Below are 13,776 nucleotides of genomic sequence, written 5' to 3' on the forward strand. Positions count from 1 at the left end.
CATCATTGCGGATTTTACGATTTGGCCCATAAATAGTCAGATACTACCAAGAAAATCTTTCTGCACTGGTATCCTGACTACCCTACTAATTTCCACAATCCGTGATCGCATCATCAATTATGTTCACTAAAGCCCCTGTCGGTGTCTCCGAACAACCAAGCTTTATCTTTATCGTTAAAAGCCCAAAAAAAATTTCAATCATCAAATTTTTTCTGGAGACTCATTTCGTCGTTGCGATCAAAAAATGCCTTTTTTAGGCATTTGATCATCTGGACGAATGGCATGTTGTCGGATGGTCATCCGATCGGATAGTCGTCCGATCGAATGACAAAGTGGACAAGCTTGTGTTAGTGGATCGGATGGTCATCCGATCGAATGAACATTCGAGTGAAAACCAACTGATCTTTCAAACACAAGCTAATGACATGGGTCAGATGGTTATCCGATCGGATGGTCATCCGGTCGGGTATGTTTTAACAGCTCAAGAACACTCCGAATCACCTTTTTTTGGATCCAGAATCTTTATTTGTGTGAATTTCATGATGAAACTTCACAGGATTGTGCGCGAATCAATTCTGAACAAATTGATGTCTTTAATTCTAAAATCCATCCATGAATTGACCTTTACTTTGATGATTTTCTCTGTTTTAACGTCAAAACTCCCATTTAACCCAAAATTGATGAGCTTTGGGTGATTTAACCGACTGTTAGATCGATTAAATCGGTACTGTAGCTCTAATACCCTTGCTAATCCAGAAGTCGGTGATTTTGACGGAGCCTCGGTCTCGATTCGACGTGTTCGGTACGTTTATTACGACTAAGAAAGGAGTAGAAGATAGACACGACACCGAGCAGTCACTTACAATCTGGTCTCTATTGATTATTCAACGTTACAGCACCACGAGACCAGTTGGACAACATTTCCCCTAAGGGACCAAAAGCTTGCCCAAATGGGAACCCCAAGTCCCTATTTATAGACAACTACCTACTATGTCCATCCGTCCGGATGGTCATCTGGCCGGATGGACCTTGACATTTACAAAACCGTGTCCAACTTTCTCCTATTCTATACAATATTCAACACACGCTCTATTTAACTATTCGCACAGTGTCAGACGTACGAAATATGCACCAACAGGATTCAATATCAATGACATTATTTGCTTTCACAAATAGTCCCTGCACTTACAAAGTTTGCTTTTTATCTTAAAAAATATTTCTAAAGTCAATTTTTCAGTTTTATGTCATATGAACTTCACCAATATATGCTACATGGTAGGTGATGATTCCATATGAAACTAATGTAATTACTTATGTAGTCTACGAAACGATGACCGTAACATATAAATAATGTAATAGATAATTTTCTCTTCTCTTCTCTTTTGGTCTTCTTCTTTATAATTCGCTCAATACTTTGATCCGTAACAATTTATATCAACCTGATTGCGTTCGAAATTTGAAACTATTACTTTATGTTATTTTTTTTTTGATGTTCACATGGGGCAAGATGAAATCCAGATAACATATGGGAATGTTGCTTGGATCGGTGCCCACAGTAATTTTGAGTTCATAGGAAAGGACTCGGTCACCAGAGAAAGAAAAGGGGCCTTTGGTTAACTTTATGTATATCGCTAATGCGAAGCCGCTAAGGATCTAAATTAACACTAGCCCTCGTAAGTACAGAGGCCAAATTCATAAAAAAAACTATAAATCAACTATCAAATCCGTAATTTGCCCCAAACCAAATAAAAAAAATTAACTTGGTAACCAACTCAAGGCCAACCGTTGTGCGAAAAGTATTGAAAACTAAAGCCAAAAGAATTGTCAACATTATAAAACAAAGTAACCAAATTTATTCAAAAAAAAAAAAAAAAAAACTATATTGTCTAAGAAAAGAGGAAATTTCGATATGTTTACATTTAGCTAAGTTTCAACCCTTTTGACTTGCTTACTTGACACAATGAAAATAAAATAAATAGGCCGAAAATGTCACCTCTAAGACGATTGAACTTCAAAGAGGTACAAAATACAAACTTCTTAGTTGAAGTTATCAATCTTGACGGGAACGATTGCGTCTACAACCTTAAAGTGTCCCACTAAACGTGCGAAAAACACCATTTGTTGTTCGAGTGTGAATTTAATGTTTTCGGCCAGCATACATTACGCATCCAAAGGAATTAATCTCTTTACCTGAAAAAATTAAGATAAAAAACAAGACGTTAAATATATTTCTAACCTTGCGAAAGCCATGCTGCTCCCCTTAATTCGTCCTCCACCAACACAACAGGTAATCCTTTTGCTTTTAATGCTTGATATATTTTTCTTGCTTGATAGGGGGTACAACCTGCAACACAACATACATCAATCCATTACAATGTATATAAAAAATACGTTATGTAGAAATAATCTTTACACTTTTTCAATATTTTAGCAAGGGATGTTCATGGCTCATAGCCGCTTTTTACAAAACATGTGGGATGAACCACTAACTACGGTTTAAGAGAAAGACAAATCAAACGGCCAGGTTGCATCTGGTTTAGCGGTTTAACAGTTTGGTTTGGCGCTTTAAACCGTTTTTTATTTTCAGAATCATTAGTTTGTATCATAAAAAAGGAATGATAAAGGGTGAGCAAAATAATTCAAAAAATATTCCCAGTTCAGAAAACGCCATGAAAAATGACAAGAAATATCCATTTGAAAACGCCATAAAACACACAGTTCAATAAAAAAAACCATGAAAAAACCAGTTGAAAATGCCATAAATACACCAGGTTCAGAAAAAACGCCATAAAAACCTTTTTGAAAACATCATAAAAAAATAAAGTTGAAAACGCCATAAAAAAGTTGAAAACGCCATAAAAACCAAGTTCATTTTTTTTTAAAATTATATCAATAGTGTAGTTGTTGGAAAGATAAAAAACACTGGATTTTATGGTTTATGTTTTTTTTTTTTAAATAAACACGTATAAAAAATTATGGACGGTTAAATGTGATGGGGAAATGGCATGTGATTAGCATGTGCAGCCTTGTTTGGATCATCCTATTTTACCCCTCCTGGTAGTTTTAAGGTTCCTAGTATCTACAAAAATGACCCGCATCAAACTTAGCCACAAAGCACAAAGATCTTGTGGCTGAGAATCATTCTCACTGTTTTCACTGTGTGTGTGTGATGTGGATATTAATATGTAATTTAACTATATGACAGATAATCTTGTTGTAGTTTAGCGGTAAGTATTTTTTTTGGCTATAGAGATATAGGTTACATATCACAACAATCACACTTTTGAATTTTTGCATGTTTTTTTATCCTTTTCAAATTGGATAGGCCTTGTAGGCCCAAAAAAGTCCAATTTTATTTAGTGGTCCAATACTATAAATAAGAAGTTATCAAACCCTACTCAATGCACAATCATAAAACCTAGTTCTCTTGTTGCGGCTGCCGTTGTCAACAACCCTAATTGGTAACTTCATTGCAAATGTTAGGAAAATAAGCGAGGTCATCTCAGGTAAGCATTATTTAATCTTTGTATCATTACTTCTAATTTCTTCTATTTTTGTTTTGAGTTATTATTGTGGCGAGAACTCTGGTTTAATTTTATCATCGTTATTGATTTTGTTACGAATGTAGCATGCTTACATGTTATTGTTTTCATTGTGCAGGGATCTAAAGAACATATATCAATCCTTCATAACATGTTGATTGCTTATAGGATTATCTTGACTGCACATGGTAATGTTAAACATTTACAATTTTAAAATTTAAACTCAACCTTACACTAGGGGTTACTTGTTAGTTCGTCTATACTCAATCTGGGTTCTTGTTTGATACATGTAGTCTTATGATTTGTTATAAAGATTTTCAACTCGTATTTTCATGTATTACTTTTTATGTAATGAAATTTATGGTATATGATTTTTCCTTGCATCAAATGTTCAGTTAAAGATTATTGCATATAAATTGTATTCCTTTTTTTACAAGGACTAGTGGGGAACCCGCGCGTTGCAGCGGGATCGACATTTGCGACGTTGTTTGCGCTTCCTGTAAGTTTTTCCACCGTATCATTTTGTTTGGTTATGAATGACATAAAAGAATTAGTAATTAACAATTTAGTATTAACACGGATAATAATAGGACATGTCAACAATAGGGCATCGACATATGATTAAATTCACGCTTTGACCCCATGGAAATCTTTTTCATAGTTAGATTATTAAGGTTAAATATAAGATGAACATGCCAATGAGGTGGTGGTCATTGCCAAAGGCAAAGTCTTTAGACATCTGGGTTTGATAGGGGAGGTCTTGAGTTCAAGTCCCACAGACGACATCGATTAAAGAAATTCGCCGTTTAAAAAAAATATAAGATCAACAAGTCAAATACTACCAAAGTCAATTGAAATTGCTAGATTGATGGTTTAGAACTCGGGTCCTATAAGCCTAAATACCGAGCTCTATATATTATGCGAATAAGCAGTGAAAGTACTTTAGTCAATCTTGCATACACATAACCATTCAATTGCAACCTAATAAGATATAGGCGAGTTTGGGTCCGCTGCGTAACAGACCACGCTGCACCATATATGCCAGACCCCAACTACAAGAAACATACAAAAAACGAAGCAGAGCATTTGAGAAGGGTTTATTTAATTAACCAAGAAAAATATCAGGTTGTTTGCCTCTTCTACATCTAGGTCAACGTTGATCAAAATTGGAGTTTGTAAGAGGGTGATATGTAAAAACATCAAACAGATGAAGATATAATGAATTGTTTACTTGATAAAAAGGCTGACATGTAAAAGAGATAAGACATATGAAGTTTCTAGTTGTACATAAATTTTTGATTGGTTGAATATAGAGCAACGCCCTGCACCTCAGCTTTTAAGACGTAAACGTCTCAAAGCACCTTGTGCTTTTTAATACCAAGATAATATAATCACTGTATGGGTAGTTAGTTTTTTTTTTAAGGGGATAAACTGTAACTACTAACTAATTATCTATATTTGTTAAAGATGAGAGATTAAAGTGTAATTAAGATGAGGGAATTAAAGTGTAATTAGTGTTTGAAAGACAAATTTACCCTCATTAAAGCAAAAAGAAAAGTTCTTAACTTTTGGGTATGTTAAAATGCCCTTGTGTTATGCATTATATATTTCCTTTAATGTCTAATGTTTTCATAATTGCTTTAAGGAATGCATCTCTCTTTAAATTCCAATAATTCATGCTCGTTAGGTTTAACGCAAAATATTATTGTCTAATATTCATAGGGGCATCAACTCCGGACCTGAAGGTATCTGAAAGTAACAGGTCAGCAGTTTCCATTCTTACCAAGAATAAACGAGGCAGAAAAAGGAAGTCAGAATCTATTTCATCCAAGTATATTTCTTTTCTCTCTTTAATTTCCTTTAATAATGTCTAATGTCTAATGTCCCTTCGTTTTATAACCGATCTATCTTGTGATTTTTCAGGTCATCAAAGTCAGCTCTGAAAACCGTTAGAAGGGCTCGAAAGTTTAAATTTTCAGGAAACAAAATAAAAAATTCAAAGATACTCAAAAGGTAGAAATGTAGAATACAAAATGATAATCAAGCTTGGTACTTTTTATAGATATACTAATATTTATTACGGTGGTGTAGGTCACCAAGATCCGCTTCGGCACCAAGACCTATCGTTAGTATTACTAAATGTACCTCATCACAACAAAAGAGTGGACCAAAGCTAACGAAAAAGTCGGTCTCTGATTTTTTTAAAATATGTTCCATAAGTTTGCAGGAAAATAATCATATGATGTTTTTTTCAGGAATCTTTCATTGCATTCGCCTGTTTTTAAGGAAGGAGGATTACCAGATGGAACTGAACTAACTTACGTTGCTTGTGGAAAGGTAACAAATCTGATAATTCATTTGCGAATAAATATAATTTAGAGTAAAATTCCATTTTCGTCCATGAGGTTTGGCCAGTTTTGCGACTTTGTCCAAAGGTCTGTTTTTCCGCATCTGGATCGGAAAGGTTTCAAATGTTTGCCATTTTCCTCCGGCTCGTTAGCTCCATCCTTTTTTCTCCATTCAGTGAGGGGTATTTTCGTCCTTTTTTGTTAACTTAAAGGGCAATTCGTTTTTTTTTTTCACTTTATGCTAAAAGACCGAATACCCTTGAAAAAGACTGAATTGCCCTTTAAGTTAACAAAAAAGACGGAGAAAAATGGATGGAGTTAACGAGCGGGATGAAAATGGAAACATTTCAAACCTTTTCGATCCAGATGCAGAAAAACAAACCTTTGGACGAAAGTCGCATAACTGGCCAAACCTCAGGGACGAAAATAGGATTTTACTCTATAATTTATTACCCAGAAAGAATAAGACAAATTGTTTTGTTTTGTTTACAGAAATGTCTAAATGGTTATAAGTTGGGTAATGGTATCTTTTGTTCCTGTTGCAAAACTGGGATCAGTGCCTCACAGTTTGAAGATCATGCTGGTTGGGCCTCACGCAGAAAACCGTGAGTTTTTGCTATATGCACATATATATGTTTTCTTCTAGCGTGTGTGTTTAACTGTTTACTTATTTGGATTATTTACATACACATTTTTTATAAGTTTACATTTCATAAATATCCTTCTAAATTTTTTTTAAATATGGTACTTACCCTTTCAAGTCACAATCATGTCTGCTATATCGCAGAATTTTTTGCATAAATGAGTGGTCTAGACAAAAAAAAGTGTCTTTAGGTGATCCCTGATTTTTGTTACAACTCTAGGTAAGTCGCCTAATGAAACAGCGACCTTCCAAGAGTTTTCTGTCCAAAAGCTGCAAAAGCTGCAAAAGCTGCAACCTTCCTGAAGATCGCTGTTTGAATCAGCTATGTTATTCAAGATCGCTGTTTGAAACAGATACCTTAAGAAGGTCGCTGTTTCAAACCACCAACTCAATAAAGATCGCTGAATGGTACAGCTATGTTATAAGAGATTGTGGTTTGAAAGTGCTAACTTAAACAAGATCGCTGTTTCTTTCTGCAATGTTGTAAAAGGTTGCTGAATGGTACAACAATCTTAAATAAGCTTGTTGTTTGATACTGCAATTTTAATAAGGTTGCTGTTTGATTTTGCTAACTTAAAATATTACCATTACGTTGTTCAGTATGCATGTTAAATATAATACAAACTGATGGATGCACAAGAAGTCTTTTCTAACCCAATGACTCTGTTAAAATGATATAATGTCGATATTGCAAGTCGGTATGATGTTCTTTATAAAAGATGTTCGGGGCTTGATATTTCAGGCGATACGAAAATTTGGTCAATGTATGCTCTTGGATCATTCGGGACCTCATTCATCATGATGTTTTTCTCAGTTTTAATTTTCGTATACCAAGTGGGAAGATCTTGTGTGGAGGAGAACGATCATTCTCATTTACCATCTCCTCCCGTAACGTGTACGAGGATAATGACTCAACTGCTGTTGTGGATGCTTCTACCGGCTGCTATTGAGTTTTGTGGAAGATTCAGCCGCTCAGGTTGTTGGGCGGTTTATTCTCATCTACCACCTCCTCCCGTAAATTATTCAGCAACTTCTGGTGGGGGGATGACCCTGTCGAACAGTCATCATCACCCCTGTTTTCGGTAGGAGATTTAGATCCTATTGTAATGTTGTTCTCTCCTACTGCATCAGCCCGGTTTTTGTTCCACCTTCCCTGTGACGCTTATCCGCTTTTGCAAATCCTCTAACATTACCGAAGTTGTAGAATCATCATTGATGGTGCGAACAGCCTGTCCCATATCACTTTACGGGTCGAACAGCCGGTACCGGCCTTCTGACCTTATATCAAAACTCGATATGCAAAGAAACCAAACGGGTTTAAATTCGCTTCTGTTCTAATTGGAAGCCCGACAAACGGTCTTGCAATTAGAATTGATTTGTTAAAATAGTACGAAGTAACATTGTATTTCTTCATGTATATAATTAAAATAGTACCGCATTTATGTAATTTGCGAGTTTGATAGATCCTATTCTAATGTTGTTGACTTACCTAATAAAAAACGTTGTTAAATTTTGTGTTGTAACATGTTGTGTTGTTGAGATCCCGGTATAAACTTAATTTCAAGGATGGATTAAACGAAATAATTAGAACTAGTTCAAATGAATAATAAAATCCGAATAATTAGAACTAGTTCAAACGAATAATAAAATCTGAACGGTGCCATATATTTACATAAAGTTGTTTTAAGACAACTTACTTTTTACATTTTAGAATATTCAAAAATAATTATTATATGTATATTAACTTTCAAGATGGTGAGCTCCACCAACTATCTGGTTCCTCAACACTATAAATACCAATTGGATTAGGTTCCCAACCCCCACTAACTTTCTTTAAAACAGATAGTATACTTAACCAAATCCAGCTTACACAACCCACCCATCCTTAACATTTCACTTTCTTAGATCATGGATTCTTTTCGGCCATACCTCGTAAGACTATACTGGGGCGGTGTGTTTTCCTTTGTAAACGGGGCTGTTCAGTTTGACCAATCCATGCTAACAACCTCTTTCCTTATGCGACATAAATCATCGTATGGCTAATTGGTGGATTCAATCTGTAATCCTGTTCAACTACAGAAAGAATCGGTGCGCCTTTCATTGTTACTAGGGTACACGTTTCAGGGCATATCTCAAATAACAAAAATTTTAAACGATGATGGTGTTGAAATCATGAACTATTTAGCCGGAGTATCGGATGGCAACTTCATTGCCGAGATCTATGTTCAGTGGGAGGCAGTCAATCCTGTCCAACACACGAGTTTCACAAACCTTCTGCATGACATTACACAACGTAATGTTGTTGACACCCAAGATTCCGATGAAGATGACGAGGGATACGGGCAAACAACTCAAGAACACCACTTCATGCCTCCTGCTGATAACATAGTAGGTCCGTCATCCCAGTTTGTGTTCGGTGATGACAATAATGACGGTTTTGATGATTCGGGAGGTTGCAACACCGAAGAAAGTTCTGAAAGTGTAGAGGCACCACCATCCGACGATGGCACTTCTGACAACGAGGCTGCAGTCAACCAACACACTGAGTTGACCCTTGCTCAGCGGAGGCCTATCATTCCAGGGACACATGACGACCCAGACGAGGACGAGGAACTTAGGGATTACATGTGTCCGGATTATGAAGATAATCCAATGGACGTATGGAATCCAAAAGTAAAACAAATACGTCTCGGCATGTATCTCAAATCTAAACAGGAGGTCGACCTTCTTGTCCGAGAATGGAACATTCGCCGTGGAAGGGAAATTTTTGTGATGGATAGCAAACCAACTTTATACAAAGTTAAATGCTACACCAGAAACAAAAATTATAAAAACCCTTTCCCTCATGCTCCTTTGTGTGAATGGCGTGCAACGGCATCAAAACAGAAACACCAACGCATGTGGCAAATTACCAACTGGGCGCCTGCCCACAGTTATTATTCTACGGTGGTACGCAACAACAACAGGTGCCTTAGATCTAAGGATACCGCTGCACACATCCTGCCACAAATTCGTACAGCCATTGCGTTGAAGGTGAAACACATCAGGACACATATAAAGCAAGCGAAGTCTGTCGATGTTACATATACGAAGGCGTGGCATGGATGAAGAAAGGCAATTGAGAGGATATATGGAACCTAGGAAAGCAACTTTGAGGAGCTGCCAAAGTACGTGTTATGGCTTCAGTCTAGAAACCCTGGTACAGTGGTTTCATGGTTTCATCACCCGTACTCGGCTCCAGGATGTCCAACATTCAAATATGTTTTTTTAGGCATTTGGTCCTTCTATTCGCGCGTTTCATCTTTGCCAGCCTGTAATCTCTGTGGACGGCACACACTTGAAAGGAGGGTACCGTGGTAAGTTGTTGGTTGCGGTAACCAAAAACGCCAACAACTACATAATGCCAGTGGCGTACGCTCTAGTTGACGAAGAGACGGTTCATAGTTGGTGATGTTTTTTCCAAAATTTGAGGGAATACGACACCAGAGACTGTAATAGTTGTATTTGTGTTCTATCAGACCATCATGCCGAGATAATTAATGCGATGGAGAACCTTGAGCATTGGAAGGAACCAAACGCGTACCACCGTTATTGTCTTCGGCATGTAAGAAGCAATTTTAGTGGTAGGTTCAAGACCAAATCTCTTAGGAAGCTGTGTTGGATGATCGGGAGCACAAGTCAACACAGAAAGTATCTTTGGGCTGTGAGGGAAATGCGGATGTTAAATCGGGATGCGTGGGACTACCTGAACAACATCGAGAAAAGCAAGTGGACTATTGTTCATGACCGCGGAAACCATCGTTGGGGTAACCTTACAACGGACATATCCGAGTCTATGAATAATGTCTTACGTGAAGCAAGACTCCTGCCAGTAAAAGCCTTGATTCATTATACGTTCACCAAGGACGTATCAGAGTATGCTCTGCACGTGCAGATGACCCAAAGCTGCAATACCCCTCTACCCCCTCGAATTTGGTCCAGGTTTAACAAGTTGCATTCCGTAGCCATGCAACATGAAGTGTCCGTCTACGATGTCCGAGAAGGTCGCTACGCGGTAGCTTCAAGGGATTAAACAAATGATGACGGTGGAAACGAGTACACCATTGAATACAGACGCAGGGGGTGCTCATGCAGGAAATGGCAAGTGCTTAGATTCCCTTGTTCCCATGCTATCGCCGTTTGCGCTTGGAGGGGTGAGCAACCATATGACGTTACCAATTTCAAATTCCACACCACCACCTATTAGGAACAGTACAGCAGTCATTTTTTCACCCTGGGACACAAAGAAGAGTGGGAAGAAGCGGACTGGACAATTCAAGGGGACCCTCCGAGGGTCACAACACATCGAGGCAGGGTTCATTTAAGAAGAATTCAAAATGAGATGGATCTTAACTACCACGATGAACCCCAGGCACGTCGATGCAGCAGATGCGGAGAAACCGGACACAACAGGAAGACCTGTGGCCGACGTTAAGTTAGTATCTTGTTGTGGTTTTTACTGTTAACTGTTAGGGGTATCCTCCTATGTTTTGTGTTTGGTATTTTTGTTTGAATTTTCAGTTGGTGTAATTTAACAATTAAGACGTTTGTTCCAAAATTCACTAAGAAACATTAAACACAACAACAAAAATATTATTGAATTGAAAATACATAAGACAGCAGCTAAGGTAGAATATGGAATCAAAACGATGAATCAGAATCGCTATCGTAATTCTGATACTGCTCCCATGGATCATCACTAACCACTGCGTCATCTGATAACGTGTTTCAGTCTCGATCACTGTCGGATGGCTCAGTATGCCTACAGTAGTAGTGGTGTCCATACCTGCATATGGGTCGGATAAGACCAGGTAAGGCTTCTCCCCTTTCCACAACTGAGATGTACGGGCTGCTAGGGTTTTGTACAAAAGAGGAGTTTTGTGGTGCTGCCATGAAGGAAGTTTGATTTTGATTTTCCTGACTATGATGATCTGGACGGTAACGATGTTGGTCTAGCGTTGAAGGTCTGGGACGGGCACGCAGCTGTTCAGTGGATGGGAGCACAATGTTAGGGTTTGCTTGTCGAGCAATAGGGTTACGGTTGGGTTGGGGTTCAAGAAAGTTATTGTTGGGTTGTGGTACAACAGAGTTACAGTTGGGTTGTGGTTCAACATTTGCAGGGTTTGGCTCCCCTTCATGTATATGCAACTGAAAATGAATGTGTAATTCGTTATCACCATCTGCCATCCGAATGACTTGTGAGGTGAGGTGAAGATGTGAAGACATATTGGTGTGATAGGTGGTATTTATATTGAGGAGAAGGTCTGGGACATGCACGCAGCTGTTCAGTGGAGGGGAGCACACTGCAACAAAACGAGCAACCCTATTTCCAATGGTAGTCACCTCTAGATCATAGTTCCAAGTCTGACTCTTCTCCACAAATATGGGTTGTGCCAAACACAGGACCAATCTTCTTCTTCTTCTTCGTCATAGTTCCAAGCATCCTTCAAGACTTCTGGGTGTAATCCTCCTCCCGGTTGGGGTTGAAATCAAACTGTTGATTGTCATAGTTCCAAACTTTTTTAACAACGAGGATTTCTTCAACCTGTTTCTTTTTGCCAAGAACGTCCTTCTTTTTGCCAGTTGATGATTCACAACAGCACCGGAAGACGATCCTCCTTCCTCAACTGCTTCTGATTTTTTCGATTTCTTTCCTTCCTCCAAATCAGGAAGCTTTGGGGGTAGTTCCCATTCCAAACATGCTTTGATGTCTTCTTCACTCATGTAGTTGTTTTGAAAGTGGGAGAAGGGAGGTAACCGTTTCTTACCATTCGGCTTATCCATTACTAAGAATTGTATTGCAAAGAAGAGTGATGAGGACCAATGGAGGGCTGTTTTGCAAGGGATTTTATAGAGAAAAAATTAGGGGTAAAAACGTAATTTTAGTTTCAACTGGTCTAAAGTGATATGGAAGGGGTTGCTAGCACCTTCAGTAACGTTGATGTTTAAACCTTAGGAACACTTCATACGAAGACTCGTCTATTTTTCTCTGCAGACACCACGTGATGTCTGTTGTTCAGACTTTACATGGTGTCTGCAAAGAAAAAAAGATACGAGTTTGCAAGAAGACTTAATATCAGCAATAGGAACCACTTTATCTGAAACAGCAAATTTAGGTGACTTTTTATACATGAAACTGCGAACTTATGGTAGATATAAGGTTGAAACAGTGACCTAGTATAACATTTCTGGATGAAACAGCGACCTAGTATAACATTTCTGGATGAAACAGCGATCTAGTATAACATTTCTGGATGAAATAGCGACCTAGTATAACATTTCTGGATGAAACAGCGACCTAGTATTACATTTCTGGATGAAACAGCGACCTAGTATAACATTTCTGGATGAAACAACGACCTAGTATAACATTTCTGGATGAAACAGCGACTTTACTACTTTGATTGTTCAAACATAAATAGTGATTCATACCCCCATCTCGAATTGCACCAACCACACTCAATAAATGGGGGACCCGGAAGACTCGTTCTTGGAGCTGCAGTAAGTTCCCGATACCCCCCTAAAAAGATCCCCAGAAAGATAGAAAGATACACTGGTATTATTACCCAACAGAAGAGTCTAGATCGTGGTCAAAAAATGTAATGGTGTTCTATCATAACAAAGATTCTTCTTTCTATTATAGCGGATTCCTTGGAAGGAGACAACTCAGATTCGAGTTTTGGGGTGCCCTACTTGGATACGAGAACTACGGTTACTTGTCGGCGCTGGTAAGGAGTATAAATATGGGTTCTCCGAAAAATATGTTTTATTCTTATGTTATATAACTTTCCACCTTGTAGCATGCGTGTGGGTGGGTGACGAGAATGATGAGGTTCAGATAGATTTTAATAAAAAAAATCCAGAAAACCAGAACAACTATTTCCATGGACGATTCTCCCACCACAATTCCTGGACCTTTTGGGTGAGAATCCGAACCACCGTGCGTCACTTTTTGCCATTGGATTAAAGGAACATTACCCTCCTTTCAGGGACATCGATACGGTAACACTTACATCCCCCACTTTTTATTTTAAACCAAATATGTTTAACTTATATATTTTTGTCTCAGGTTTATATTCCAATCTGTGTTGACCTTCAAGACTGGTTCATGGTTCGTGTTGATATGCGGACACTTCACCTTACCTTGTATTTTACTAGGACGTGTGCTTCAAGTATTTCTGATGGGTCAAGGTTGATTCAAGTT

The 13,776-nt window shown here is 38.1% G+C and overlaps 1 long non-coding RNA gene across 1 annotated transcript; it reads left to right on the plus strand.

Moving 5' to 3' along the window:
- The first annotated feature begins 3,986 nt into the window (after positions 1 to 3,986).
- LOC110887391 lies at positions 3,987 to 7,068 on the plus strand. Its single transcript, XR_002563276.1, has 7 exons — positions 3,987 to 4,041; positions 5,265 to 5,373; positions 5,466 to 5,555; positions 5,634 to 5,726; positions 5,798 to 5,879; positions 6,383 to 6,495; positions 6,754 to 7,068. It is a non-coding gene; the product is annotated as an uncharacterized LOC110887391 (long non-coding RNA).
- The last annotated feature ends 6,708 nt before the right edge of the window (positions 7,069 to 13,776 follow it).

This window comes from Helianthus annuus, chromosome 11 (genome assembly GCF_002127325.2).
Source record: "Helianthus annuus cultivar XRQ/B chromosome 11, HanXRQr2.0-SUNRISE, whole genome shotgun sequence".
Taxonomy (NCBI): domain Eukaryota; kingdom Viridiplantae; phylum Streptophyta; class Magnoliopsida; order Asterales; family Asteraceae; genus Helianthus; species Helianthus annuus.